General features: G+C 35.3%; 1 pseudogene; it reads right to left on the bottom strand.

Moving 5' to 3' along the window:
• Positions 1-563: 563 nt before the first annotated feature.
• On the bottom strand, positions 564-2,039 carry LOC149547600 (scopoletin glucosyltransferase-like; annotated as a pseudogene).
• Positions 2,040-7,812: the final 5,773 nt, after the last annotated feature.

Below are 7,812 nucleotides of genomic sequence, written 5' to 3'. Positions count from 1 at the left end.
GAATCCTATATATATATATATATATATATATTGATCATATGCGGAAGCTTATTACAATTTCACATAAGGCATCACGCGCTCATCTTGACAGTCTGATTTCTGATCTTCTCAAAGAGAAGAGAGCATACTCTCTATGCCAGAATGATTGCTTCAAACTTGACACTTCTTAAGGACCTAGGACTTCTAGACCAACTCTTCGGGAGGTCTTGAGTTCAACTCTCAATCAGAGCAGACCTTTGAGTTTTGACTGTCTTCTACAGTTTATGATGGTATAAATTAGATGTACCAAACTCCAATCTTTGTCTATTTGCAAATTTTGCATCATCTGTTCAAGTGTACCTCCCATCATTATAACGTTCTTATCTCTGTCCAACTTTTGTTTTCCTTTTCTACTCATTAATATACGAGACAACATTACTCTTAATTTTTATTAATTTTGTATGGTCAAATATAGAAGTATTTGAGAGATAAATATTATTTTGCTATGTTACGATTACATTAATAAATTTATGATATCTTTCACCATTAAGTCAGCAGCGGATATCACTAATGTCCTGATATCATGCAGAAATATAAATCAATGGGATACGAAAGCATTAAACCTGAATATAATACATTCAATTATTTCCATCGAGGTCGAGGCTGGGGACGTGAGATTCAAAAGCTTTGAGGCGTGACTTGCAGGAGTCTTCATTAATGGACTCCCTAATTTTCAGTGCGCGTTGACGCACATCTTTTCCAATTTCCGCTGTCATGGCTGCCTTCACTGTATTTGCCACAACGTCACTACTGGGAACGGCGTCATATCCTTCGCAGATCTGTAATCCAACCCTCAATTCCTCAATTAACAATTTAGCGTTAGCAAATTGATCGAACGCCATTGGCCAGGCCACCATCGGCACTCCAGCGCTTATGCTCTCTAATGTTGAATTCCATCACAGTGAGTCATAAAAAATGCAGTTGAAGGATGAGACAGAATCAGGCGCTGAGGCACCCAGCCATGGATTACCATTCCTCTGTCTCTGGTTTCTTCGATGAAACCCTCGGGAAGAAAATCGCAGGAATTAACTTGGCCACCAATTGGATCCTTAATCGTCCAAATGAAAGGCTGATTACTGGCCGCGATGCCCCTGGCTAGGGCTTTCGTCTGGCTTTCGAAAAGAAAACCCTGAGATCCAAACGAAATGTAAAGGACGGAGTTTTCCCTTTGTGTATCCAGCCAACGGATGCACTCTGATTCGTTGTCGATCTCCTGTTGGGGTTTGAGAAGAGGGAAAGCTGCACTCCAGACGGGCTTACCAGTGGATTCCTCTAAATATTTCACATACTCTGCTTCGAGCCCCTCAAAAGTATTAACGAGGGTTGCAGCGCAGCTTTCTTTGGCCGAGACGTAGGCCTGCTGAAGCACGGGAAGCACAGGGTGAGGTGAAAAGACGACCTCGCTTGTGAGCATCTGAGGGAGCTCCGAACGCCTCAGATCTACATTGATGCAGCGATCCCGAATCTCTATGATCTGACGGTCGCTTATTATTTCCGAGACCGTATTTGTAAAGAGAAATTGCAGAAGAGAAGCCGCCATTGCCCCTGTTGTGTGGAACACTACACGAGGAATCCCGAATTTGGAAGCCGATTGAGCGGTCCAGGGTAAGAAAACGTCGCTTATGATGCAGGCGGGCTTTTCTGATGTTTCTGTCATGATCTGTTCCAGCCACTCTTCAAAGGGCTGGGAAAGCTTGTGCGAAAAGATGAAGAGCAACTGGCCCTCGGTGTGGGGAAGAACATCGGTGCTTTCGCAGCCAGGGGTGAGACCTTGAATGGGAGGAAGAGAAAGAGGAACAATGTGAATGTTGAATCCATCCGCTTGCGATTGCAATTTGGGGGCAGAGGCAGTGGTGGTGAGGAAGCTGACGGTGAGACCGTGGGGAGAGAGCATCTTAGCGAGGGTGAGGGATGGAATGAAATGGCCCTGCGCCATGAAAGGGATCATCACGATGTGTTTGCTTTCTTTACTGCCCGCCATTGCAATATGCTCTGCTTACTCTTGGAGATTGTCAGGTCTTCTGAAAGTTGGAATTGATTTAAAATATTTAAAAATTAAGATCATTAATGTTGAAGCTTGTCCAGCTTACGGAAATGCTACGTGTATGATCTGGCGTCTTCTGCGGGCCAGCCAACCATGACTGCGGGCCAGCGATTGGGAGTCTTACACAAGCAATCAGGATTCGAGTCACAGCAGGGAATTTGAAGTTCGTGAAGAACAATGAAGAAACGACGGTCATAAAATATTCCGAGGAGGATGGGGGAGTTGAGGAGTGGGAGTGTGAGACTCCCAAGCATCAGAAAATTTCAAGCATTTTTTGTCCATCGCCTCAGAGAAAGAACAGAGCAGAGCTCAAATACAGGAACTTTTTTGTTCATAGTGTAAAAAGATTATACTGTATAAAAATATAATTTTTAATATATAATATAAAAGTTATATATATTTATAATGTCATAAAATATTTAGATATTTGAAAAATGTTTTTTGAATACATATGTAAAAGAAATGATTTAATAAAAAACATGACATATATGTTTTAATCTTAACTATAAATGATACATGTTCAATATTATTTTTTACAAATTTAACTATATAAAATGTAAACTATAAACATTTCTAAAATGTCTACTAAACACTTATTTATTAAATAGTAATTTTATAAATTTTATATATTTAAGGGTTGTATCATTTTGTGACGTAAAAAAAAAAAGTTTTAAAGTAATTTTTTAAGAAAGTCTTAAATGAAGAATACATATTTCTAATTTCATCTTGTAAATAAAAAGAACTAATCTATCATTTTTTATATTTTAAAAATATATTTAGCTTCTACTTATTATTTTAATAAAAAATATTTTGCTATTTTAAATATTTAGATTTGTTCTCTAGCTTTAAATTTTATATATATTTCAAATCTTGAAAAATTAATCAATTATTTTGATCTTTGTTGGATTAAGAAATGATAATAATAAAGAATTTATTTAACAAGAAATAAAAACTAAATATGAGATGTAAATTCTATTTAATATAAAGGTCTTTATAAGATGTGTTGTATAAAGATATTACATATTTCAAATTAAAAAGTATGATATTATGTTAAAAGTGACTTTATATGCACAATTTTAAATATATTCTAATTTAATAATTAAAACATAATATAAGAAATACAAATGATATATTAATTAATTTATTTTTAATTAGACTAGTAAAATCTAAATCAATTTAGTAATATAGAGAATAGAAAATTATAATTATAATTAAATATTGTATTTTAAAAACAAAATTTGTTACAATCCATTTTTAATTTCAATATGATTGAAACAAAAATGTAGAAGGTTTTCTTCAATTAGATAATCATTCATTCTCTTTAAATTTCCTAACTTGTTCTTTCATCTTACATTTATACCATTAAAAAACGTTTATGATTTCTTTTTCTTTTTTTATCACAATTAATGCCAAAAGGCAGGGACTCAAGCTCGCAAAGAGCTCTTATTTTTATATATGATCATTTCCCACCAAATCAATGATGTAGTAAAAGAATTTGTGCCTCCCCCTGGCCGTGGAATCTATGAAATGAATGTTTAAAATTCTTTCACCAAATCTATTTTGTGTTGATCTTACAGCCACTGCAATCCATAAGATGACATCACTTTGGATATTTTGTCAAATCGTTAACGTGCCTTTTCGATGCTTCTCTTTGGCATATGTATCATCCAATATATAACTTCATTCCAAATGAGATTTTAGAGCTCCCTCGGAAAATCCATTTTATGCAGATTTTCATTCCATGAGAAGATATCTCTGTGAAGTGCCATAGTTGTGCTCCACATTGTGTGTGTGTGTGTGTGTGTGTGAGAGAGAGAGAGAGAGAGAGGGGGGGGGGGGGGCGGGAAGGTCATGGGATTCCACAACAACAATTGCATTTTCTTTGAAGTTTCTAAAGCATTTCATCACCCCCCTTTTAAAGCTCCTATATTTGCACAGGCATTGAATCAAAAATATTGAAACAAGCATGAACTATGATGTTTTGTTCCTCTTGTTAGTTTTTTTTTGTTTAGCCTGAAAGGTGGAGAGAAATTGTTTTAAACCAACTTGAGTTGGATATTTAGCAATAACTTTGTTTCTTATTCTTTAAAAGAATATTGCTATGTTTGTGAGTTTGAGAAAAATAAGAAGTGGTTCTATGTATTTTAAAGCCTAAGAAAACATTATTTTCTTGCAAGCTAAGTAAAACAGTTGGGTTCTATATGTGTAAGATTGTATAAACAAACTTGTAAATTGGATTCTATTAGACTTTGAGAGGAAGTTTGTTGTTAGGCTAAACAAAAGATCCAACAGTTGCAGGTTTGCCCTAGTCTGGGGTTTCTTGGGTATATTTGTGTTATTGTCTAATTGTTCTTGGCCTTTGTTATTTTTCTTCCACTTATTAGTTTTTGGTTAATTAATCTAGAGTATTGTAATGACCTAAAAATGGTCACTTAGACTATTAGCCTGCTCTCAGCATTTTGGCTAAATTATTTAATTATTTGCCTAGATCAAATCTCTAAAAATCAATTTATTTGATTTTAACCTATAATTTGACTATAATATCCTAGGTTCATATTTGATTAAAAGAACATGTCCCCTTTTAATAAAATAAAAGACCTCATTCTTCCAACCCACTCTAATGTGCATGTGCATAAAGTCTTTTACCTATTTACAAATTAAAAGAAAAGACTTTGCCTCACATGAAAAGTCAACTCATTTCTATTGGTGGAAATGATCTTGCACATGGATCATGTCAAAAGTCAACCCCCACCCTTGATCACTAATTTCTTAATCTTGATCTCAATCGTTTGTACACCTTTAAATGAGAGAGCTCTCTCCTTCTCTAAGGACCCCATTTTTGAGCTATTCTTATGCTATAGGTTTACTTGCAGGTTTTCTTAGAGCATCTTTTGGAGAATTTCTATTGTCTTGTTTCATTCTTGCATTCTCATTCTAGTTTAGATTCATTTGCAATAGCTTGGTTTATTTTGCAATAGCATAGATCACCTAGTTTAATTATCATGGCTTGGTAACACTTCATCCTTAGTTTAGTTGCATTGTGCATCTCATCTTAGCATAGTTTCATTCTTGCATTGCATGTTTGAGAATTATTTGACACTAGCATTCTTGCTCTTGTCTAAAGAATCTCCCATTTGATGGTTTACTAGCAAGGGTTGCATCTCTAAGGCTCAATTGAGAGCACTCTCTATGCTTATTTGTATGTCTCTTGCACTCCGTGACTAGGGAGCTCTAAGCCACCATCCAATCTTTCCAATCTATTGAATACCTTGGATATAATGGTTTAGAGAAGTGCACAATTCTAGTGTACATTTTTTGTGCCCACTGTGGGGCAAAACACTTTTGTTTTGCCTCTCTAGCTAATTTTAGTCATGCATTTTTACTTGTTGTTTCTGTACTTTTTTCTTAGCTGTTGTAATTATTGTACAAAAATACTTTATCAATATCATATTATATTTCTTAGTGTTGCAGTGCAATACTTTACCAATTAAAGTATCACATGCCTATTTAGGAAACTATCGCATTGTTATCATAAGTTCTATCGCACGTGTATCCTAACAAGTATCATGTAGAGGTAAAATATCACATCTATATGCCAAGAAGTATCTTACGATACTCTGTTAGCAAAAAATATCGCACTATCTAGAACTGACTGTTGTTAAAGTTGTTTGATCTATTTTGAGTCCTTGACATTATGTTTTCAGGTTTCTCAAGTTTTTTCACTATCTAACAGAGGTCTATTGCAGGTTTTTATCTCATTTTGGATTAACCCTTTGTTGGACGAACGCATTTTTTTTGTAGGGTTGCTCCAAAATTGCTTGCAAAATTGTTATAAAAGAACACATGTCAAAGATCTTATGCTAAGAGACTGTTGACTCTTGTTTGCAGGGCTGCATAAATGCAAACAAATAAACAAACAAGTGTGTTTGTATTTCTTTCATGTTATATGCGGCAATATACTAGTTGTTGATTTTGCATAAGAACATAATCACTTGCTTCACTAAAATCTTGTCAATAGGTAGGAAAGTATGCTTTTCACCTTTTGGTGAATCATAAATCTTGACCCACTTGATATGCGAAGGTGAAGTGAGGAGTAAACAATTTTTCTTGGTGTGTTTGGGGGAAATGATTGGAATAGGAGAGTATGCTCTTCACCCTTGGGGTGAATCATAAATATTGACCTCCAAAAGTGGATCCATTTTGTTGCTAGGGAGATATTATATTTAGCAGGCCTATTCTTGAGAGATCAAGAGGAACGACTCAAGTGGGGACAACCAAACCCAACTATTCTGACCCACTATAAACTCAAGGCTATCAAGGACACAAAACCTTGATAGACGTAGTACTTGTCTCCATCTAGTAAAGGTACTTGTGGGATTGAGACCATGAGAAAATCACTAGGTTGGAATACTTAATGTAATCTTGTGGCCGCGAGGTCTATTACTTGCCTCAAGGTAAAGTCTCCCATATTGGGAGCAAGGGGAGTATTGCGAATGGAAGCCTTTTCTAAACACCATAGGATGAAAGCTGTCTTATTTATCTGCTTAACATCTTGGTGCAAGCACCGATCCTAGTGGACTACTTGGATCAACCCAAGATTTTACAGTCACCATTTGTGTCGCGTTGGTTGTGCCAATGGTACCTAGATGACAAAACCAATATCTCTGATGGACAACCTCTTGGTGTGAGGCAAAGGGGCATCAAGTGTGGGCCAAGGTGTTGAGTAATAGACCGCGACCTTAGGTAGTATTTTTTTGGAATGTGTCTTCGAATGTGAAAAGACTTGTATAAATGTTCTCAAACATCAAACATCCCATTAAGATTCATAGGATTTTTCTTTTGATATTCTAATTGCTTGTGTTGGCAAGGTTGCTTTGTCCCTTTTCTAACTATTTGAGACATGTGCATTTCCCTTACTATTTTCAAACAATGATGTTTTCTACTACAAAATGAAGTCATCTCCTATCAACACTGCATTTTGGTCTGAGACATTCTAGAAATCAAATTGAAACATACTTTTTTCAAGCCTAAAGTTGCATTTTTTTATAGTTCACTAGCCCTTTATCGCATGACCTTCTGACAAATATCGTGTGATATTTCACACCTGATAATGTATCACACAACTATTATAAACTCTATTACACTTTGCTATCAAGTCTATCACACTACTTAACAAAAACTATCACATGAGTCAAACATATTTCTCAACTGTAGAAAAGTATATCATATGATAATTGTTGTTGATCGTGTATCACCTAACTTTCTGAGAAATCTTGCGTAGCCTCAGTTTCATCCAAAATTGAGTCAGAATTGTATCATAGCTGATTTAGGGGTTTTTTCACTTCATCCTACTAGAGTCTGGTCTAAAATCTTCATGTTAGGTGTTGTTCAAAGTTGAAAAGATAGGTCTAGTTTGTCAAATATGAGCTAAAACATTGCTAATGATCACTTGTCAAAATTCAATTACCTTGCTATTCTAGCTATTCGCTATCAATATTCTTTCTCAACCTCTTGGTTCAAGTCATTAGTGCTGTAAGTTCTTGAGCACTCTTGACAAGCCACTTGCTTATTATATTTTTGACAAGTGATCATTCTTGACCATACAAACTCTAAATCTAAAAATCTTTATTTCATTGTATTAGAATAGGGCATATCCTTACATGTCGATTACAACTAGGTTCCAAGTTGATCAAGGAAGTCATACTTCATTCACATTTAAACAATTGGTA

This window comes from Cupressus sempervirens, chromosome 7 (assembly GCF_028749045.1).
Source record: "Cupressus sempervirens isolate cs-2001-9-10 chromosome 7, ASM2874904v1, whole genome shotgun sequence".
In the NCBI taxonomy this organism is placed as follows: Eukaryota; Viridiplantae; Streptophyta; class Pinopsida; order Cupressales; family Cupressaceae; genus Cupressus; species Cupressus sempervirens.
This window is presented reverse-complemented; position numbering and strand designations above follow the sequence as displayed.